Raw genomic sequence first — 25380 nt, 5'->3', positions numbered from 1 at the left:
GCTCATTCAATACATATAGCCAATGCACACCATCTCCTTCCTTAAAAACTGGAAGGACTCTTAGAGGAAAAAAAATGTTTTTGCTACAGGATGGTAACTCAGAAGTGCCCTCATCAATAATAGACATGGTCTCTTGGAGTCATTGTTATATTTATTTTCCCTTACTTTGCAACAAAAGTTGATCAAAAGGCAGTAAGTAGCATTTCTGTGTTACAGTAGCATTTTATGTTCTGAGTCCTCTTCTAAAGACAAGTATTTGTCTAGGGCAGATTAAAGGCAAGATAAACAAGCAGAGTTTATGGGCTGTTACTTGTTTTGGAGTATCCAAAAAAAAAAAAAAATCCTGAACTGCACTAAGAAGGGAACAGCAGGTGAAAATACAGGTGTAACAAATAGCAAAGGAGTAGATGTAGAAGAGTAAATTCAACTGGCCAAGACTTACTAAACTAAGATGACAACAACATGAGAAATGGCAGAAATGAAAAACTATGAATAAAAAGAGGCACTACCTTACAGAACTGCTGACCAAGGTGGAATTTTCCAGGGCAACCACATCATGAATAACAAGAAGGTGTAAAAAGTCAGCAAAACTGAGATCCCTGGGGAAAGAGTAAATAGGAATAGCTGATGGTAAAGATGAAGAAACTGGACTGTGAAAAGAGCTGTAGAAAAGGGTAGTAAATCATGTAGTTTGGGAGTGATCAGGAACATGTCACTCAGCCCAATGCTTCATCACCAGAATTTAGAGCAGGACACTGGAACCACTCTTTCCCCTGTAATCATGTACAACTTACCTCCAAGACCGTGAGAGGCGTGAGACAACTCTCCCTATCATCAGTGAGGGAACATCAGGACATTATTCCTAATACCAACCAGCAGATGCCTGGAGAGTGCAGCTTATCAAGGACTTTTTCTCTCTTTAACATCTGAACTGAGTGTCACATTACAATGCTTCTTTACAGCTTAATTAGTAGAATTAATATATAGAATATATATTTATTTATATTCTTTATTTATATTCAGCTTTATTTATAGAATATATATTATATGAATACAAATATATAACTATTTAAACAATAGCTTGTGAGCTAAGAATCCCACCCTTTCTACCATTTTTAGGCTGCTTTTACTTTGGGGACGGTGTTCATCCCTAATGCAAGGGCAGTAATTTAAACCTTTTAATAAGCATAAGATTTTGTTGGTTACAAGGTTTTTCTTCCAAAGGTCTCTGTATTTTGTGATGAAAATGGCAGAGGTCAATGACCTGGGTTCCACTTAAAGCCCTTCCTAACAATTTCTAAACAATGTCAGATATTTTGAATATGTTGTACTGTCTTCTCCTCTAGTGGAGATCATTTACTTTTGGTTTTAGCTAAGGTATTACTTATTCTCAGCAATGGGTGAGGACTGAACCCACACTTTTGCTCTTGCTGACAGAACCATATGCTTCAAGCAGTATAGTTGGAGAAGAAATACTGGAGGAAAAATAAAGGAAACTGCATTTTAAATGGTATATTGATGTAGGATTAAGAATTTTGGTAATTCAGTAAAACAGTTTAGCTTGGAATGTGCATGGATAATAGTTGAATTTTATTTTTTTAACCTATCACTTTAAAATATGCTTGCTCGCAGTCTCACATTTAGAGCATCTAGAAGAGCTGGGCATATTTTAGAGTAACAGTATGCATCTTTAATTATGTTCTCTGCAGTTAATAGTTTTGAGAACTCTGCAGTATTAAAGAGCTTTAGCATTTCAAAAAGGTTTTCCAAGCTTCTGTGACTCGTAGCCGACACCAGTGTCACACCAGTCCCCAGGGGATTCTCAGATGCATACACCCTAAATTTCTTCCCACAGAGATTAAAAAAATTACTGCCTGGTATTTACACTCAAGCTTTGTTCTCCATGTGAAATCTTCAGCTCTGTACTGCTCTTTGTGACTGTACATCAGTTGATAGCCAGCTGGACTAGGTTTTCAGATTAAATGGTCTTAGTATAGTATCATAAAAACTATGTAATATTATAATAAAATATAAAAATAATATAGATATATAATATATACAATGACAGTATAATTTAAATTATTAAAATAATGATTAAAATTAATTTAAATAGTATCCAAATGCTGAAATTTCTATATTGTATAACTACCTGTTATTGTATAACTAAATTGTATAACTACCTGTTGTGCATACTATGATAATCATATTTTATTGCTGCAGCTCTCTAGTATCAAGTGATAGCATGTGTATAATATATCAAAAAGAGATTATTCTTAGTTGCACATCAGAAAACAGACTCATTTATATTTTCCTAACAGTTCTAGGCACAAGAAGCTCGGAAGTTGCATAAAACACATTGACTCAAATCTGCTGTTCTAAACATTTTTTGATATACCCACATACATTCAGAGACTTTAAGAATAAAACTATTTTCTCACTAGGTACATACATGGAGGAATGGGCAAATCTCACAAGTACCAGGTGCTATACTGAGTTTGCTAATTGTAGTTGAACTTTGGGATCTCAGTCTTCAAGAATGAGTTTGGCAAACCAGAACAGACATGAGATAAAGGATGACATTTTTTTTATGTCCTGGAGTGGAAGGAATTTCTAAGGTACTCTAACTCTAACACAGGCTGAAAGCAGGTCAAACTCTGAAGCTAGATCAGGCAGCTCAGGATATATCTTGATGAATTTTTTATATCTTCAGTGATGTAGATTCTGTAATCTTCATGGATATATTTTTTCAAGGCCTCTAGTGTTTACAATTATTAATACTTTTTTTTAAACTGAATACATTGCTAAAATTTCTGTTACATCCTTTTGATATGCAGTTCCAGGTGGGTCTCACCAGAGTGGAGCAGGGGCAGAATCCCCTCCCTTGACCAGCTGGCCACGCTGCTCTTGATGCAGCCCAAGATGCAATTGGCTTTCTGGGCTGGGAGGGCACTTTGCCTGCTCAGTGCAGCCTCTCATGCACCCCAAGTCCTTCTTGGCAGGGCTGCTCTGCATCTGTTCATCCCCCAGCCTGTGGTGATACAGGGGTTGCCCTGACCCAGGCGCAGCACCTTGCCCTTGGTTCTATTGAAACTCATGGCATTCCCATCAGCTTTCTTCTTGAGCTTGTCCAGGTCCCTCTGGATGGCATCCCATCCTTCAGGTGTGTCAACTGCACCTCTCAGCTTGGTGTCATCTGCAGATTTGCTGAGGGATCCTTTTACCTCTGTCAATGATGAAGGAATTAAATAGCACTTGTCCCAGTAAAGACCCCTAAGGGACACCACTTGTCTATGATGTCCACTGGGATCCCTAGTTATTGATGACTACATTCTGCATGCAACCACCCAAAGATGTCTCTGCCACACCAGAGGGATTGAAACTAGATGATCTTTGAGGGTCCCTTTCATATTCAAAGATAATATGAAATAGAAAATATAAAATTAGAATAAAAGTTTGAAAGAAAATGAAAACTGCCATAAAACTGTCTTTTTTATTTCCATAACCCCTCATTGTCTGCCATTTATTTACAGTCTTCTGACATAAACTCATTAAAGCTTTAGACTGACAAAAAGAAAAAGACAATTTTCTCTGCACTGAGTCAGTGTAATCATTGCAGACAAGATTACTAATGCAGTTTTATACCTGTAGATATGAATTCAGATTGAGAAAATAGTTATTTTCTCGTATAGCTCTGTATTGTTAGCATGAAAATTCTTAAAATTAATTAACAATTACTTTTGGGTTTTACTTTTTTCCTTAGTTTAACTCATGCAAATATAGACTGCATCATTCAGAGGTATATTAGCATAACTAAAGAAATAATGTTGTAGTTACCATTCATAAATTTCTAAGGTAAATAATTTCTTTCCTAGGAAGAAATGGGAATGAGTGAGATAAAGTCACATTCCCTAGTTTCATGGCTCTTAACACCGGCTTTATGCCCCAAATGTTTTTAGTTTTATTCTTTAAATCTTCCTGCTGTCATTTAGTATCACTTTAGAAAAGCTTGAAGTATGTTGATAAAGATCAACTGTTAATAAACTGGTTTATTTGTATTATATTTGTTTCATATCATGCAATCCAGGAACAATAACACTGAGGTCAGATTTTTTAGAGTAAAGAAATGACACAGAAATTAATGCAATCACAGGAGGAAAAAATAAGTCTTATCTCTTAGAGTTTGCTAAATAATCTTGGAAAATATCTCACTGCAGTGTCTTAGACTGACATGAATCAGGTAGTGACTTGATTTGTCTAACATGAAAATATTTGGGTTTTTGGAAAAATCTGTTCTCTTTGGTTTTCATGGAGTGTCAGGAACTATGAAATTGTGTTTTCCACTAACTTGCAGCACATAAAAACTACTACACAGTAAAATTTCAATTACTTTGTCCCATGACTTGGTAAAGTTAAATGAGGCAAGGGCAGAACTCTGACAGACCTTCATATCTCTGTTTTCATATTGTAGCAGCTGAAAGCAAATAATGAGTGTTAAATAGCCACGTGTAGACTTGATAGCTGACATGCTAAACATCAAAAGCCTGGATCTGTTTCTTCTACTAGAAATGCTTTCTGTTAATGAATCCCAGGTCTAAGAATAGGCAACTCCCAGGCTGTCCAAATTATTCCATGCACAAAATTCACAAAGGACAAAACAAACACTGGTGCTTTCTGTGTTTGAGAGGTCAGGTCTAAATCTTATGACCAAATTCCTGCCATTCAAATATACTTTTCTGAATAATTTTTATAAGGTACCTATTTTGCATACATCATATAAATGTCACGTGCATATTTGTGAATGAACATAAATATATTAGTACACTTCTCTGCTCTAAGAAGCACAGCTGAAGAGGCTGCATAGCCCCAGTTAGGTGGTCTGGACATACACAAGACCTTTGTAAGGCTTCTGGCATTGAAGTGCCTACCTATTGTTAACACCTTCAGAGCACATGAGGAACTATGTGCATGTCTTGCGATGGCATAAACTCAAGGCTCTCAATTATTAAGCAGAAGGTGATTTAAATAGCTGCTCCCTTGTGGTCTAGTCTGGTAAATAGTTTTCTTTAGACCTGGAGTCTGATGTGCTAATTCACAGCAAGTTTTCTTGGAGACTTGGAAAAGCTAAAAATAGTTCAACATGGAAATATGATCAGGTTAAGCAGTACTAATTTTTCAGGAATACCATAATTGACTATTGACAGTTGTGTAGTGTAGTGAGCAAGAGATCTTAAAAGATCTTTGGAGCCTAGGAGTATGAATCAAATTAGAAAAAGACAGCACCAGATGAAAAATAGAACAGTCATCATCAGCTGAAGATGAAAAATATAATGGAAATTTCCATGGAAAAATATCCATAGAAAATGGCTGGAGTATAGACAGCTAGACTGAGATAAGGTTGTGCTGACTATACTGGCAGAAAAAATGCATAGACCAGAAAAATTAAACAAATAACTTTTTGATTTATTTTTAAGAACTCTGCCCTACTACATTTTGGGGAACACCTTGCAAGAAATCAAATACCTATCAATCAAATATCAAAAATCACTGAAAAGGAAGCCTTAAGCGTGTTTGAATAACAGATGGGCTGTCTCAGAACATCCTAAGTTTACTCAGAATTGTGAGTGTAATAGATTACAACAGCCCATCAAGGAGCACAGAAGAAAATTTACCTGGCAAGTTTTTATTACAGCAGAGTTATTTGTTAAGAAAAACAGCCCTCTCTACTGACAGTATGAATTTACACTCTCTCCTGAATCCTTGAAGAAAATATCTGTTTGGTATTATATAATCACCATTTTTTCTGATATTACCCTTTGTTTATTATTTATCATGACACCTATGGACCTTCCTCATAATCAGGTCTTGCAGAGAGCACTATACAAGCACAAAACCTCAAAAACTAATGTTCCACAGAACTAGTAGATCTTCTAACTTATCTGAGTGGAAAGAGCAAAGTCCTTATCCTCTTTGCACAGTAAGACTGGACATGAAAAAAGTGGCCCAAATTTTTTGCTGTGCCACAATCTTCCATCCAGAGGTGCTGAGCAGTTTTTGCTTTCTAGTCAAACCCCAGTTCATTCCACTTGCTTCCTCACCATGTCTTCTGCCCCAGTCATACCATAATCCTATTGACATAAAACATTAATGAGCTGTAGCAAGCATGGATTACTTTTTCATTGAGCCTTTCTTTTCTCCATGTCTATTACAAGCATACTTACCATCTTCACACAACATGTCTATTTTCTTTGCAAAAAGCCCTATATATCCAGTAGCTAAAATCTTCCTGTATTTTTCAGGTGCCTCTGGTAGCTGTTATTCTCATCCAGAAGCACAGTTCCCTGGATGGAAGTTAACCAAAAAAGCACTTGGCCACACTGACTGTCTGCCACATCTGCATCCTGCAGCTTCTAGGGGCATATTTCAAAGGCAGAAATGCCTGGTTTTTAGCATTTGCCATTTTTGACAGAGTATCCACAAAGTGCCTGGCTAACTAATTTGATTTGTTGCAACAGATCACTTATTGTTGATGAATAGAAGCTTGATGTATTTGTGTCCCCCAAGTCTTTATAGGCCTGTGGACGCTTGAGTCCAGGGGTTTTGTTCTGCCCTATATCTCTTCCACCCTCTCTAGGATATCTCCTCCTCCCCTCCTTGACTTTCATACGTCTCCTTTCTACTCACAATATTCATACAATGAAATCCACCAAGGATATTTTGCTGAATTAAAATTCACTTCTCATTAATGGGAATAAAGCTTAAATGAATCATTTATCCTGCAGTATTTACTGACTTACAGATAATAATCTTGCATTACAACTAATAGGTAAAGGTCAGCTTGCATGATTCACTGTTAATTTGTTTTCATTTAAACTAATTTACTTAGAATTTGTACAGCATTGGCTCCCTGAGGGAATGCAGCAAAAACTATGACCTGATGACAAGTAGAACCATTAAATTATAACAGAATTATTAATAAAAGAGTCTTTCTATAATTTGTTAAAAATCTTGGGAGATATTAGCAACTTATTTATGTAAGATATGGAAAGTACGTCTGTAATATAATTGCATATAAATTAAAAATTTGCCCGGGGAGACTGTATAGTGGTCATAGTTTTCAAATGATTGGCAGATACATTAACACTGAGTGCCCCAGGAGAAAGATAATGAATTCTGGGGTTTGATATTTTTTTTCTGATTTCCAAGGAGAATATTAGTGTGTTCTTTTTTTTGTGATGCTTGACATTGTCATAACTAGTTGACTTAAAAATGAAGTCACTCACGATGCTGGTCTTGTTAATAGCTAACTGGATTATTTTGACTTTCATTTAGCTTAGGAGACAGAGCTAGAAAAAAGAACTAAGAACAGTCTCAAGAATTAGAAGGAAACTTGTTTCAAGTACATGTAGATAAGATATTTTAGGTGTCATTGAATCTTTTATTAGGATATAGCTTCTTCACTTGTTGACAGGAAAACAAAATATGTGCTTTATTATGCTTTCTAAATGAGATGCCCTAGCTCTTTGGTTTATTTATTGTGACATGAGAAGTAATGTATTAATTAAAAAGTCTTGCCAGCCTAGATCTGACCTAGGTGATCTGACTTAGATCAGGCTGTAATCAACTGAAGTCTATAATTGATTTATAGACTTCTGCATGACTGTAGGATGGCAACTCCAGATGCCTAAATATAGCCAGAAGTGTTAGCTCAAAACACTCTTTTATTTCCCATTAACAAGACACTGACATGTTTGCACTCTGCTCACTCATCAAACTTCTTTACTTTGTTAAAATATTTTTTCATTGATAAAAAAGTAATATTTGGACATATTCTTAGATGTCACATCTTATGACAGTGACAGTTTATGCTCATCTCTAGTTAAAAATATAACTAGTGATTAACACAGTTCTTAGTAATACGCAACAGGATGCACTGTAATGTAGCGGGAAGAGCAGAAAAAGAACATTTAGAAGACCTGACATCCAATTTCTTGGAACTGGCACATGCTGAATGCCCTTAATAGCTTTTCAAACATGATATACCTGATATTCTATTTTATCACGTGCTTATAGAAATCAGTTTAATTTTTATTTCAAAAGCTCTTCTCCAAATTGTACTGTAAGAAATGAGAAGCCTTATTAATCCCTAAATGCTTATCTTGTCCATTTTGTCATGTAAACCCATTAGTGATAGATCCTAAATTTTATTCTAAAATATCATAACACCCAAAGTAATCTACCAACCATTTGAATAATATTGTAAAGTCTAAATATTTGGAAGGTACCATAAAGTTGCTTATTTAATAAACAGTTAATTAAACATAATTAAACACCTACTCTCTGTTTAACTCAATATCTCATCTCCTTTGAGGGACAATAGAGAATGGTCATAGACAAATCCTTAGCCATCTGCACCCAAAATCGGTAGGGGTACTCTGGCAAAATAAGTCCCCCTGAATTTTTGTCTTAGTCAAATTTATATTTAATTTGATATCTGAAGTAGGTAGGGTATTAGGGGATATGACTCTGGAAAGTCTCAATATAGTTATAAGCTTTTAATATCCTTATAATCTTTTCCATCTCATGTCTTCTACCTTTTTCCTGAACAATGAATTTCACAGTCTTAATATATTCACTGGAAAAATCAATACCTTAATTTTATGTTATTAGGTATACAGAAATATCGACTTTATTATTTTTAATGTCCTTAAGGACTGAATTTTCCAGAGAGGGAATATTTTAAAGATTGCAAACAGTAAAATTATACAAATAGGTTTTATGGAATTACAATTGAAGCTACTAATTTTCTGTCAACTCTGCACAGCCATCTACAGCAGGCAGTTTTATGTCTACTGGAAAGACCTACAACAAATATTATTTATGCAATAAAGAACTCAGAACTGTAAATATTGCTTCCTTTACTGTCTTTCAAATAATTCTGGTTTGATTTTTATCACTTAACTAGTATTCACATTTAATCAACAATAAAAAGTTTCTATTTCTCTAAAATTGTTTTAAAATTAGAGACAATATAAGAAAATTAATTTTATAGAATGAGTTTAGAGTTCACATTGCTTTCTTTTTATCATTTTGGGTAAAAACTATGGCAATTTTTATTATGTTGCAGTTTTCAAATCCATCACTGATGAAGAGTAAATCTTGCTGATCAAAGCAAAAAGAGGGATTTTACCCTGTAGAACAGAGTAAAACCAGGAGAAATTCTGTCATGATTTTGTGGACACCTTTAACAATCTGTATATCTCCATTGCCTTGGATTTGGGTACAGATCACCAGTTTTCATAAATAAAAACATATCAGGGAAAATTTAATTATCTAATTCTGAAATAAATTAACTAAATGACAAGAAACTCCTAGTGAACTAACTCTAAAGAAGTCAGGCTGGTTCAGTAAATTACAGTACCTCCCCAGAGACTCTTGTATCAACCCAAAGAGCAGTACAAGGTGAGAATTAAACACCCAGCTGGATAACATTTCTAAATGAGATGCATATTTCAGTCAGTGGAAACTAAAAAGTGTCTATTTATACAACGCTTTTTCAACAGGTTTGTTTTTTAAATTAAGGAATTCACAAAAGTATTCTGTAGCTATGTAATAGTAATGGGCTTCAGAAAAAACATTCTGTTCAATATGTTCTGTGTTGTTTTTAAAGGCTATATAAAAATAAAATTTTAGGAGTTGATGTTTAGGAATGTACTATCATTAGTTGCTATATTTAGGTGAGAGGGTAGTGAAAAATATGTATCCTTTAGCACACACCAATACGAAGAGTCCTCCCTTAATCTGTCAGTTCACGAGAAAGTTTGGAGGCTAATTCAGGGCTAAGGAGGAGACTCTGAGACCTTGATTTGAAGTGGAGATGTCACTTAAAACCTTCTGAATTGTATGTTTTCTCATACACGGTATTGTGACTGTCATTACTGCATTTTCCTGAAGCAAGGAGCTGATGTGCCAGCTTTGAAAAACTCAGGTGCCTTCCTGAGTGGTACTGAAGATGAAACAGGGAAGGGTGAGCAGCAGCTCTGCAGAGCAAGAACAGGTCAACAGACAACCATGCCACTGGTTAGAGGGAAAGATCTATCACCAAAATAAAAAGGATGGGTGGACTTTGCAGAGAATTATTTGCATTGAAGTATTTACTCTTCTGGATGTTCACTAATGATTATTTTTCCTCATTGCACAGCAAACAGCCTTAAAAATATAAAGCATTTTACATATTCAATTAATGGATTTTCAAGAATTTGATTTTCTTGTTTTCTGTGACTAGTAATGGAGTCATCTTGAAATAAATTTTAAAATTAAAAATGAAAAAACCATCAGTAAGTATCAGCTAAAGCAAAGTTAAGACTGCACAAAATTGGTCCTGAAAGCAGAGAAATACATTGATACTATTGAGTTGTGTTTGAAAGATGACCCAAGAGTTAGGAACACATACCAGCATTGAAAAAGTACCCTGGCATAACTGTTTAGAACTTTATTACAGCATTTTTACAGGACTCATAAATGCCTTTCCAAATACCTTACACCATATGTTTGCTTCATATTGCCTATAAAGCTCAAGTAATTTATAAGTCTGCCACTTCTCCGTAAATTGATGTTATGAGTGGCTTAAATTTGTCTGATGCTGTGGGAAAAAGCCATTGAATTTTATGTTCTCTATTTTCTGGATGAGCACATCTGCCAAAATAGGTTGCTCCAATGAGTTAATAGAGCTTAATGTAGTTTATAGGTTGCCATTGAACACTTCTAATTTTGAGATGGGCTTCACTCAAAAATCAAGGCTACTGAAGAGGAAATGGTTTAAGTAATTTAAATGCTCCTGCAACCTTCAACATTCTCTGATAAGTATTTCTGAGGTAGTCTATTACAGGAGAAAAATTGAATACAGCCAAATGTGTACAATAAATACAGAGAAAAAATATGTAATTCCACTGAAATCAGGTGGCTCCTGGGCTGTGAACTACTCACCAATGCTCAATTAACCAGTCACAAAAAGTGCAGCACCAGGAGCTGAGTAAAACCAATTCTGGATGTAACAGAGAATGAAGAACAAATACACAATTGCAAAATATTACATATGGTGATTGTGAATGTGAATTTTGAGGTACTGTGCACTTGCAGGCCAGTAAGTAAAGCATGACAATAAATGTCATGAAGGGCAGATCCTGGAGGGATTAGAAAGAAACTGTCAGCACAACATCATCCTCATCCCTATGTCTATGAAAACCATGGAATGCCAAACATGGCCATAGCCCTCGCTCACAGCCTGAAATCGTTGATGAATTCTAGAAATTTTGATTAGATATATCAACTTGCCTGTATAAAATATGTGCTAATATAATGACAATTGGTCTAAAAATAATTATTTTATTAGATTATTAAGAATTAGACCAAAACTAAATTCTTCCTTGGCATCCATAGTCTGCTACTTTGGCTCATAACAAAAGTCTCATTTGTAGGAATTCAGGCAACCTTTCTGTAACTTGGGTTCAGCAAACTCAACATGTATTATTACAGCACTTTGGACTTGAGAAATCTCACAATAACAGTTATTTTGTGTGTGTGTGTGTGTGCACAAAATAACTGTTATTTTCTGTGTCCAGAGAGCCACAGAGCACCACCTGGAAGCTAGGAAAGATTTGAGACAGGTGCCTTGTATTTCTAAAGCATGCTCCACTTCAGTGCAGGGCGGACCTAATCCGTGCTGCATTCCTTGGCCTGGAGACCAGGACTCAATCCCTGGGTGAGCACAGGGAGAGCATACACTGAGACACGGTGATGGAATCCAAGCTGCCAGTACTGACATGATAACAGAACCTACCTATGCTCAGATTCAGATCTTTAGGAATGAATCCACTCTTTCTCCTGTCTTCTGACTTTTCCAATTTTAAGTTCACCAGAGAATAGCCTGTACTGCAAGATCCTTGGCACTGAGGGATTTTGATAGGGATTGAAACCTCTGAACACTACTGACACATAAACAAATAATAACAATGGAAAATGACCTCATGAAATCAAATAAAGCAGGTAACATTGGAAATACCACAGCCACATATAAAAATAGGAAAATTGTGGTTCAAATCTATTTTTCAACACAGTATTTTCATTGTAAAACATTACATTTGTAAGGAACTGATATGGAATTTGGAAAAAAAACCAACAAACCAACCCAGAAATAAAAATCAGAATTATGTGTTGTGATTCAGCTTCTTGGTATCCTTTTGGATTTTGTCATAGGAGTGGAATAGATTCCTTTAAAAAAAAAAAAAACTGACAAGCCTTTAAGAGTAAATTCTATAAAATCCATGGACTTTGTCAGTGTTACTGAAAATTTTTTTTCATATATTTGCATTTTTTATTTCCCATTTAAGAAGTCTTCTAATCCAAAACTATTGCTTTCTTCCATGTTCATTCTGTATTTTATGCATTTTAATTTTACCAACTGGTTCTTGCTATTTCATATATCTGAATAATTTTCTATGCATAGAAAGAATTGTTCTATGTGTGCAACATAGAGTGACTCATTTTCCATTTTAAAAAATTGTCCACTCCATTGACAAATATGTTATGCCCAATAATTTATAGATAAAAGTGTAAATTTTTCGTAAGCAACATTTCAGGGAATATTTTTTTTAAAACAACCCTGCTGTCTAGCTCGTTATACAGGGCAACTAACAATTTTCATCTTCTTTCAGCTTTCCTAGCATTTTTGGTTTTGACAGTGGGTTGAAATGCAGAGAATTAGATTGCCATTAAAATGCTAGTGTAATTGGTCCAAGTCATTCTCTCTTGTGATGAAAACTTGAAAGGAGGCAATCTTTGTAAATTCTTCTTCAGTTAATATCTCCATCATCATTTTTTCACAGGGAGCTGCATTTAGCTCATTCAAGACATGAATGATGAGCTGCAGGCTTTTAAGTCTACATGGAAGTCTACATGGAAGTCTACATCATGTACTTACTGGAGCTGCACTGCAAAACACCCACTTTTACATAATTTCTATAAGGATCCCAGGGAAAAGAGAAGGGGGAAAAGAAGATAATACAATTGATTGTAGTAGATAATACAACTGATTGTAGTAATCCATATTTACTCAAATATCTGGGATATTTGCAAATATCTGTCAAGGAACTGGTTAACTGCTAAAAAGTTAGGAAGATAAGAGATCAGTAATGAATATTATTTGTGCTTAAGGTAGGAGTCCAAAATGGAGAGACAATAATGGAAGCAGGGAAGATCATGAGGGGAGAAAGGGGTAAAGTTGCTAAAGTATACCAAAGATCATCTTATTGTGTTGTAGGAATGAATGATGAAAAACTTCAGAAGAACTAAGATGAAATACTGATATAGATGATAGATGATATACTAAGTACTCAAAACAATAAGAATTTTCCAGGAATTGTATTAAAAAAATCAAACTTATAATTAGATTCTAAAGACATCTAACCATGATACCTTTTGCTGTCAGAAGGCAAAAAATAGAAGCATCCTTTGACAGCACATCAGTGTTTAGTGCTGAGGGCTGCTTCTTCCAGTAATTCTGGGGTTGGGTTTTTCTCCTTCTTGACCACTGAAGCCCTTCTGAAGGCACCTGGGGTCTCTATGCCAGACTGATCAGCCCTTTTCTGTTTAAAGGTTCAACCAGTTTGCTGAGAGTATTTCTCAGACACACACACACACACACACACACACACGCACACACAGCTGCACAGACACAGAGAAGACAATGATGGCATGTGCAACTCAGCCAGGCACAGAAAGGGTGCTACATTTACCTGCATCCACATGCAGGGCCGATAAAGCATCAGTACAGACAGCAACTCCTCCTCTTCAGCTGCTCTGGACTGAAGGTCACTAGTGCAGGCACCCTTGCAGCATTTTCTAGATTCACAAACACAGTCGTGGATCCTCCAAGTACAGCATGTCCCTTCTACCAGTCCACCTTGCCTGCCCAGATCCTGTCTCTCTTACCTGCCCCATGGGTCCCCTACTCACTGGCCAGCTAACACACAGACTTCCATAATCACAGGTCTCCCCCCAGTGCCAGCCTGCCTGATACCCCTGCAAACCCAGGGCATCCTACTTGTCCTTGGTCCAGCTTGAGGTTTTTGAATCAATCAAACACAGACACAGGCTCACATCAGGTTTGTAGAAACAGAAATTTACATGACCAGCATCTCGCCCATGGGCTGAGACCAATGGTCTCTCTCCAGCTGCCAGTGCAGAGCCCCTCACTCACCTCACTCTACCCCAGTTCCTCCAGCAGATCACACGGGGAACAAATCCCATTCCAAACCCAGTGGCTGGGTCTACTGCAGATTTAGCACTGAGACTTTGCTGCCTCCACTTGATGACAGGGAGCTCACACCTCGAATATCCTAATTCCTCATCTTCTTCTTGTTTCCTCCCTCTTATCAATTACAAAGTCTAGCTGATCACCTCCAGAGCTGTACCTGGAGTCTCTTACAGCTCCTCAACTTGTAACTGCAAGCCAACTTGTCTTTGGCTTAACCTCTATTATCCCTCATCTATTAGGGATGTTTCTGTCTGAAAGTTTTGGGGTTTTTTTGCTTCCCCCTTTAATGTCCCCTTTGCAGTGAAAAGGCCTTTCCTTGGGTAACTTTAATGAGGCATCTTCCTCTGAGCTTCTGAACCATACCACTTCATACCATGAGCTTCATATCATTATTTTTAAAAAGTGACTGGAAATATATAGATTATCAAAATTACATATAAAATATCATGTATAGAGTTTGTTTTTTATTTGGTAATGGAAAAAATTAACATGTAAAGAAGCATGTCAACTCTTGTAATAAATTCCTTCAATGTATTGGAGAAATCCTCTGAGAAATTATCCAAAAAAGGGAGGAAAAGATGGAACTTGCATACTTTTAAAATATTACTGACTGTTAAGCCCTGTCCCTTTATCACAAATTATCTCCACAAGAGAAAACACTGTTCACAATTTCCTTTTTCTTTGTGCTATAAAGCATGTGGAAAGAAAGGAGTTAACAGCTCAAATAGTTATATACATAAAAGGTATGTGGGACTCTTGCTTCCACAAATGTCATCTGAAATGGAAAGAAAATGACATACAACTTCAGTAACATGCTAAGGGTGAAATATCTTTTATTAAGCTGTCTACAGAATGAAGCATCAGTGAAATGTTTGACAGGGAAGAATATGTGCTAAGCAATGTTGTCTGACTGATTTTTAAGACAAAATGAAATCCTTTTTTCCAGAGAAAGCTGATGGGAAAATGTTCTCATAAACAAAGATCAGGCCGTGACATTTTATTTGTCCTCTTTTTTCTCCTCCACTTCTTTCCATACAGACAATCATCTTTCTAGAGAAGAATTTTTGAGATTCAGCTTTTCTCTAATTCAAAATAAAGTCTTGCAAAGTAATATATACTGGCAGGACATCTACAGTAAGAGTAGTACAAAGACAGCTGCTTAAGAGAAAGGAAAACATAATTAGATCATGAGATAATAAAATGGAACTAGTTTGTGAAGATGTCTAAAATTGCACCTCACATTAAAAAAATCTCTTTCTTCTGATGGTGCATCTACTTTTAACTTCTTTTCTAAAAAGCACATTTTTCAATGCTCAGAAAAAGTAATGATGATGCTTTAAATAAGTTATAGTCATATAGAGTTATAGGCAAGTTATAGTAAAGTTTAGAATTTGTCATGGTGTAAGGACTTCATTACCATCTTCTTTTAATAATTTTTGTCCCTCATTCAATACTGGTTCATTTTATATTTTTAATCTCTTGGGGGTTTTGGGCTGAAGCCCTCCTGTCAATTATGAAGTTCAGTAGGAGTAATAAACTTTTTGGAAAATCTTCAAGGACTGCTGAAATCAATATCCTAGATTTGATATTTCTTTACAATACTGAAGTGTGATTTTTGGAGATGTGACTTGTGAGTGAACCAGCTTGTGTTAGGATATGCTTGGAGGTTTGCCCCACAACAACATCCATGCAGCTGGAGGGGCAGTATGAGTAAAGGGACATGAAAAAGTCAGACTACATAAAAGTCTGAAACAATGCAGTTTTATCTATTTTGCCTTAGATAAAACACCATATAGATGCAGCGGCATTGACCCTGTTTTTCTGCCCCCTGATTTTGCAGCCATGCCCACAAGTAATATATGAAGTTTTTCTTTTTTCTACTTTAGCTTCCCACCTTGATGTTATATTAAACTGTGTTCATTTTCACTGAAGTTTTTTTGAAGGTAGTGTCTCTAAAATCAATATTCAGCCATAGTGAATGAATGCATGAAGGTCAGCAGCTGTGAGCACTAAGCCCTGATACAGTCAAAGCAATTTTAGCAGGATTCCATTTAACAATGAAATCCATTTACTTATTTCAAACCTACTGTTATGCAGTCCATAGGCAATTTTATTTATGCATTCCCACGGGGTTGTTATCCCAAAGACACTGCATGGTAACACAAACTATGTGAAAACAAATGCTGATGATAGTCAAGAGAAAATCAAGATAAATTATCTGTGACCCCTCGTATTTCTGGTTCTTATTAGACATAGCACACAAAACTCACCAACACTCCAGATGCAAGTATGGCACTATTCAGGGTTTTTGCTATATGAGAAAGAATTTATTCTCAAATTGCAAAACCATTGGAAATATATTCATTTTGTTGTTCACAACAGTATGTTTTACTCTTTCATAAATTTTTAAAATGTCACTTGTTGTAATAAATTTAGTATTTCGAATATCAAGGAAAAGTTTTCTGTATGTTCTTTAGTGTCTAAAGCTACTTCCAGTGTCAATAATGATGGATTATCAGATAAATGTATAGAAATACTTTTAAAGAGATGGAGATAAGTGGGTGGCAGCTAGGAAAAATAAGTACAAGTCATTCATGCTTTTGAGATTCCTCAAGTGTCTGTTCCATGGGCCTCACATATTTCTCCATCCTCACCAGGACATCAAAGTGGTTCATATATTAATAGGAGCCATGGGTAGGTATGTGCCAAACAAATTGTGAATAATGCAAGATATTTTCATTCTCAAGCTTTCACTGTTCATTGTTTTTTTTTTTTTTTCCCACCTGTTTTCTCACATAGTGAAATCCTTAGATGAGTGTAATTAAATATAAAAGTATAAGATGTGCTAAATGAGGCTTTTGGTGGCTAATATTTTTTCACCTAATTTATTCTTCTAGAATGCAAGTATCTAATCTAAACCATACATTCTGAAGTTACTGGAAGAACATCAGAAGAAAGCTTTCATTAACTAATTTAAATTACACTGTCCATTTTAATCTGGGAAGAGAAAATTCATGACTTTTCTTTGTGTTAATGAGACCAACACTACTCAAGTAGTGTCTGGGCATGTATTTTCTTTACAGTGAAAACCACAAAAAATACAAAATCTAAGCATAGTACAATCACACACAATAGCTTTATCGATTGCCCTGTTTTGTCTAGATTTTTAATGGGAATGACAGTCATAGATGTACAATAATAGCAATCAAAATATTTTTTATGTCATATACAAAAAATCAGGGAAACTCGACTTACAATTTTGTGGTTTTGTTCTTTTTTTTTTTAGTTTTGTCTTATTGTCATTTTTACCAGTTATCTACTTTTCAATATCCACTGGCAGTTTACGTGTTTATGTGTTTTGTGTTTGTTGTTGTCATTATAACATGCACAAGGACATAAAAAATACAAAAAACTTTCAAATACAAATTATATTGCATTTTTTAAGAAAGAGCACAGAATTTAAATAGTTATTTGAGTATTTCTGTGTTTTGATAAAGTGCAGATGTAGTTACAACCTTTAAAGCTCTGTTCCATCTTCAAAAACATAGTACCTTGTTATCATACATTAAAGAAATATAGAGCATAACAGTAATAGTAGGAGTCATGTTATTTGTATGCATGCCAGTGATCAATACAATATTGATGTTCAAGGTGTTCTTTTGTTCAAATTTTCCAGGAGCTTGTTCTACCAATACTTTCTCTGATTGAAATGAAATACAAGGAAGCCAACTCTGAACCTTTCCTGTTTTCTAGCATTTGTCAAGTTGGAAGATGTAAAGACAAGCGAGCAGTTCATAACAGACTGCAATATTGTTACAATATTACTAGAAATTAAATACTCCGTCATTACTGTAACATGAAAGGAATTCTGAAATTCATGCAGAGTGTCTGGGATTTTTTTCTCAAACCCTTTGTCTACTAATCTCGCTACTCCATATTTTGTTCATCCAATGAGGCATTTTAACTTTTTTTTAACATTTTTTTTAAACTTCAAAAATATTTTCACCATTAGTGTGCCTATTTGTCTATTCTCTCAAATTACTTAGTCACTTATTCACAAGACCAGACTGGAAAAGAGAGGAAAAAAATATTTTAAAAGCCTGGAAAAGGACCTTAGAAGGAAAGACTTGTAACCAAATATATATGAAATTCTCCACATTGTATCTATTCTATGATATTAAATTAATGAAGTTCAAGGTGAACAGTACTTCTCATTCTCATGCTTAATGCTGAAAAGTAGAAGTAGAATTTTATTGAGCCGGAAAATAAATATTGAACCTGCAGATTACTCAAATTTTTGGTATTGGAAAGATGCCTTTCCTGCTGTCTGTCCATCTGATTTACCAGCTGTGCAGTAACCATTCATGGTCTATGAGCTTTAGTGCAGCAATGCCAGGAGCGCAGAAAAGTTGGTGTGATTTTAGATTGTGTCAGGTCAGGACAGCCCCCTGCTCGCTTATGTGTGTGCAACCATCCTTCCCACTCTGATTGTCATCTTTCCAGTTGTCATCTCTGCTTGTTGTATTCCAAGAAATTGCAATTATATTCTTTCAAAATAGAACCACTAATAGAACATAAGTTCACACAATAAGAAATGGGGTTTGATTTAGAGGCTTGTTTGCATCTTTTAGCTCATTGCTTGGAGACAGAAAGGGGCATGTTTTCACCTGTAATATATCTATGTTCAGCATCAGTCTTTCATGTTTATTCTTTTGGCCATCCTTTTGAAGTCAGTCTGTTGGGGATTCTTTAGTTAGGTGCTTTGTTTTAAAATTATCATCCTGAAAAAGACATGAAGACCAAAATGAAGGCAGTATTTCTCCAAGAGCAAATAAACAGGATCAATTGTATTCTATCCACATTCACAATAAAGAAGACAACCAGCATTTTTACCAGGACAATATAGAAAAAGGGAAAGGTGACTTATTTGATGCAATAGCTGATAGAAAGTACGTCATAAGAGGACAGTAAAAGATATTGCTTGATTAAAAATAAAATTAAGGAAAACCTAGCTAATATGCCAATGTACTTGGACTATATATGGGCATTTAGCCAAGGGCTTGAAAGATGTTATCAAAGGAGAAAAATATAGCTCCAAATCACAATTCATTTTTGTTCCCAAATTATGTGGGCAGAAAAATACCAATGAAGTTAAAAAACAAGAAGCAATTTTCTCATGGCGCCCTACATTCAGTGTAGTATGTTTCCCCCTGAGGCCAAAAAAGGAACACCAGTGTCCAATATGAGGAAGAAAGAAAGGGAAAACTGTCTCTGATCTGTTCATCTTCCTGACAACATGAGAAGTAATTACAGTAACACTGGGTAACCTGTGCAGAGGGCTGTGTGCAAGCATTTCAAATGAATGTAAGGAAGAGGGCGCAGAAATTGAATTTATGTAGCATATACATTGTTACATAATGTAACATCATTCCATCAGCGATTATAACCAAGAAACTTTAGAAAGATGGTTCTGTAACTGTATTTACACATAGAGTAGTAGATGTCCTCTCCCCTGGCTTAGATACCACTGCTACCCCATCCCCTCATTATGGAACAGAACATCACCAAAAGCACATCAGCTTTTAATAAAAGACTTTATTCCTAATTCACAGCAGTGCCTCCATTTAGAAAAAAATCACAGCAGTCTTGAATTTCTAAGAACTAACTTTCCTAATGGTAAAAGTGATCTGAGGCTTAAGAATATGTATTTTAATTTCCCTCATGTCACATTACTTCATTCATTCCCAAATAACTGTCATGGGCAGGTGCATTTGCAAGCCTTTGGGGGCTGATATGAAGCAAGACTACTTCAATGGACTCAAAGTAGCCCTGAACACACTTGTTCTAAAATGAGAACTATATATAATTTACTGAATTTGTAAACAAGCAGGATGAATAAGTCAAGGCAGAACATTGCCAAAAGTCTTTTTGCTACTTTATTCAATTATCACTTTTACTTCATCTAGAACTCTCCACAAATCTGTGTTTTGCTTTTTTGAAATATTTTGCTTCCTCTCATGTTGTTGGAAAACCTTTTTTTTCTTTTCTCCTTCTGTGCTGGGTAACATTCAGGACTTCCACACAGGACATATAAACAAAACATTGGTGAGAGAATGACAGACTCAACATAACATCAACACTGTCACAGTTTAACCCCAGCTTGCAGCTTAGCGCACAGCTGTTTGCTCACCTTCTCCTGGTTGGATGTGAGACAGGATCAGAAGAGTAAAAAGGAAAGGACTCATGGCTTGAGATAAAGAGTTTAACAGGTAAAGCAGAAGCTGTGCATGCAAGCAAAGCAACACAAGGGATTCATTCACCACTTCCCAAGGGCAGGCAGGTGTTCAGCCATCCCCAGGAAAGCAGAGCTCCATCACAGGTAATGGTGACCGGAGCAGACAAACACCATCCCTCCAAACATTCTCCTCTCCCTTCTCCTTCCCCAGCTCTGTGTGCTGAGCACATCCCCACCTGGTCTGGGGCATCCCTGTGTCAGCTGGGGTCAGCTCTCTTGGCTGGGTCCCCTCAGAGCTCCTTGGGCACCCCCAGCCTCCTCACTGGTGTGGTGAGAGCTGGAAAAGGCCTTGATCTGGGTGAGCTCTGCTCAGCTACAGCTAAACACCCCTGTGTTATCAGCACTGTTTTTGTCACAAATCCTAAACACAGCTCCACACCATCTACTGTGAAAATTAACTCATACAAGTGATTTTAGATGACTACATGGAGATTGGTATATTTCTGGAATTGCTGTCCAGAGGCTTTCCTAGCTGTGATAGGATATCAGTATTTTGTTTCAAATCTTAGACACAGTCAGCAAGAACATAGTAAAAAGGGGCAAGATCCTCAGTCTGTGTAAACTGGCATAGTACCATAGAAATCCATCACAATTGTACTGGCTTTGATAAGCAGATAGTGCAAACATTAACTAACACACTTTATTCTGGACAAAAATTGTGAAATAAACAACAAAATTAATTTTGGACCATTATAATATTCTAGAAATCAAAAGAAAAAAAAATCAGGTGAAATTAAGTAATATAAATAGTTCTATTCCATGTAAAAGAGGTTTTTTTAATGAAAGCAAAATATGCAAATAATAAACAATACAAAGGAAAAAAATCAAACACAAAATCACCTTAATAAAAGAAAATACATGCCAAAAATACTGATATGCAGCTTGTATACTATATTTGTGAGGTAAGGTCCAATTTAATAAAAAGAATATCACAGTTCTGAGGAAACCTTTCAGGTCTTACACTTTCTCAGTGGATGTGAAAAAAATAGTATCTACTGCTGGGAGAATTCTCTTTCTAACAATGTTACTTACCCCAGAAGAACCTCTGCAGGTCCCAGGGCTGATGTCTCCACTGAAGGCTCTCTTCTTCTGTTGAGTGTTTAGTTCTGAGAGAGGCATAATTCCTTAAAGAATTCATCCTTGCCTCAGAAATCGTATCCCTAAGTAAATGAAGACAATTTGAAACAATTTTTTGTTCTAAGAAAAACTCCACCATAAAAGCAAAATTATCTTTTTATGCTCAAATTAGAAGTTAAAGAAACAGAAAGAGATTTAAAATAAATAAATGATTATGCACCTTATAGCTGCACGTACTCTCACTTGAATTGAAGCTAATCAGTTTATTTCTGGAAGCAAAATTAGCTAATTCCCAGGAAGATTGTCATAACCCATTGTCTCATTTTCAGGCCTTCAGACCAAAGCCATTCTTTAACTATTTCTCCATAAACAGGGTCATTACTTACCTGCCCTTCTCTCAAATTCTGCCATGGCAAAATACCCTCTTAGCAGCTTTCTGCTACTTGCTAACCTGAGGAATGATTCTGTGCATTCAACTCAATATACACAGCTGTCTCTGGCACAGCCTTGGCTGCTGGGCAGACTCAGCTAGAACCAACGTCTACCTGGGTACAGGAAATCACTCACTGGACGGAATTGAAACAGACTCAGTGTTTGACTGGAATGGTAAAGAAGCCATTTACCTACAATCAGCAAAGTTCTCTTTTCTTACCAAGAAGAGAGTATCTGTTTTCTGGAATGACTGAAATTATATTTTACACACTGAAATTCATAGTAAATGAAACACAACACTGTATTTTCCTTCATACAAAGATAGCAGCAATGAAAGCAGGGTAGAACTAACCTTCAGTAGAAACTAGGTGTTACAACACTTTGGAGTAAGAGTTATTCCAAGTCCCAGCTGCTTCCCTCCTAATTTCATGTACAGCATCAAAATTTTTCACAATGTTTAGTGCCTTCCACCTTGCTGTTTTGAATTCTGAGGCATGCTGCCTTCAGGTGTCCCAAGGAGAGGGAAGAGGGAAAAAAAAGAAATTAACAAACAAACAAACCCCTACAAAAACAAACAAGCAAAAAAGTGTAGTGAGATAGCTGGAAGAGGAGGAGTGAAAGGCTCAGGAGCCTATCGTTCCTGACTACATTACATGGATATTAATGTAGGTGGCATAAATGAGCTCTTGAGCAGAACCTACCTCCTGTGCCAGCTCTACAAACAATAAGTTATCATGCAAAAGGTGGTTACCACCCTTCACTGATGTCCTCATCCACAAGAGTTAGTTTAACATCAAAGTCAGAGAATAACCTGTAGGTTGTGAAACCGTCTCACATAGGTTTTAGGTAAGAAGGGAAGGGACTATAGGGATTAAAAAGGTGAGATTTGAGATAGTCCTATTTGTGAGTTTGGCTCAGATATCCTCCTGCCTCTATTCTCCTAAACATGGACATCATCTCCTTCATCACTCTATAGAGAACTCTCTTGAAGAAAATGACTACTTCTATTCAGAGACTCTGTGTTAAATGCTTCTTTTTTTGTTAATTTTGATAATTGTCTTAGAAGGCAGATGTCAGATTAATCTGGACCACTCCTGGGATAAATGGACATTGCATGATAATCCTATGCCACTTTAACTATGTGGTGAAACTTTCTTCAAGTGTGAAACTTGCATCCACTGTACCATAGCTCCATAAAATATTCTCTGGAGGAGAACCTGAGCTGGTCGTACTGAGTTCCCAAAAAGAAATTATCCCCTGCAATGAAACAATGATGTAACCAAGAGAGCTGTTTACCATTCACTTGAAAAACATGAATAAACAGGCTTCAGTCCCTCCTTCATGTTGCCCAAAATGTGTGTTTTGTGACACTTGCAATTAAACTGTCTCCAGTGTACCTTTTAGAGTAGGAAAATATCATAGAAATGGCACATCATGTCACAATATCATTATACCTAAAAGCTGCAGAGAAAGGACAGTCTTTTTCTAACACAGATACAGGAACAGTAATTATCAAGTCAAGTCTTTTATTAGCTATCCAGGGCTTCTTCACTGTAATTATTGTATCTTTTCTTTTTTGAAGACCACGATAATGCAGCCCTCTGGCAGTCAGCTCATTAAGCTTGTGCCTATTATTTCTCAGAATACAGTGTTTCACTGCACTAATTTTGTTATTTTTATGAAAGAAAATTATATATATGACAATGTGGAATAAGAAATAGAAGGTAAGAATTCCTGAGTCCCTCACTTTTTATTCCAAAACCAATATTTTTTACAGTACAAGCAATAAACAATTTCCAAAATGCATTGTGTTTTTTCTGAGCAGCATCTAGGAGCTGTGCTGTGGTTTTTGTCACAGATCTGCATATATGTGTATTGCTATCCAAATAACACAAACCAAACTAAATCAAACAAACAAGCAAAACCCCAAGACAAAATAAAGTCAACAAAACCCAAACAAAAACAAGCAAACAAAAACAAACAAAACCCCTGAACCTAAAACTACAAAAGGATAATTGCAAGTCTGTAATTTCATATGTTCCATGTGAGCCTGACACAGCAAGGCAGTGAATTTTCAGGAATTCACAGCACATCATGAAAAAGAACTGAGTTGCCCAATAACTTTTAAAGATCTTTATCTGCTATGCAAGAAGCAGTCTGAAAGTGCAATCCAGGTCTCTGAAATAAGGCTCCTGATGGGAGGATTATTGCTGAATAGGTTTCAAGGTGATATTTTTCTGTAAACTATACTGTATTGCTTACAGCCCCCTCCCATCCTCCATAAGAAGGAAGTCTTGACAGAAACAAGGAAGCATATGAGATTTCTAAAACTAACCCCACTCCTATCTAATTGATTATTTTCAGCAGGGCAGGGTTGTCACAAGTGCTGATCTATCTTCTCTCAGGCCTGAAACTTGTAAAATTTTGACCAGTGTAACTTAAAGACTTTTTATGACAGCTTTTGTCATGCATTGAGATAATTCCCACTACCTCAAATGAGGAGCACCATGAGCAATATGTGACATCCTTTAAGCTTTTACAGACTCCAGAAAGAAAGCAATAGATCACACTGTTCTGATCCCAGCCCCAGAAGTGGCTATTGTTGGTCCATAATGAAAAATACCACTTTTCTCCTTTATTTGACCCAGTGTATCACTAGATTAATTCACATCTCAATGAATCAGTCAGATAGCAGTGTAAGAATGCAAGGGTGAATGTTAAAGAGCAATATTTTTAGGACACCTTGTAGAGATGAAATATCCCAAAGAACAGCCCTTAGGAGTCTGCTTGTTCAGAGGCAGAGAGCAAAGGATAAGGAGCAATCCCATTGTGTGAATTTCTCATATTCAGTGTTAACAAATATTTAATATTAACAAATATTTAATGTCAAACTCTGGTTTTAGCTATATTAATAGCAAATCTTAATCACTAAATAGGGAATTGGGAGAAAGGTTTTTCCTTGCACAGAAAAACACTGAAAAACCATGCTTGCCCGAGAATAATAGTAATGTTAATGTGAGTTCATCCAAATTTGAATAGATATCACATCTCAAAGAACTGAGGGAATTTTTACCACTAACAGCACACAGACATTTGAGAAGCAAGATTGATAACACAGTGAATATTAGCGTCAAAAAATGACAACAGCTTTACTATGTGAATCATTTTTAGAGCTACAAAGCTAAAACTGCAAAAAATACCGTGTGTGGTGTTTGTCTTTTGATTTTTTTCTGCATGTTAAGGGTGCCATACAAACAACTTCTTC

The sequence above is a fragment of the Zonotrichia albicollis genome, chromosome 4 (assembly GCF_047830755.1).
Source record: "Zonotrichia albicollis isolate bZonAlb1 chromosome 4, bZonAlb1.hap1, whole genome shotgun sequence".
Lineage (NCBI taxonomy): Eukaryota > Metazoa > Chordata > Aves > Passeriformes > Passerellidae > Zonotrichia > Zonotrichia albicollis.
The sequence above is the reverse complement of the archived record's forward strand: the minus strand, read 5'-3'. Positions refer to the sequence as shown.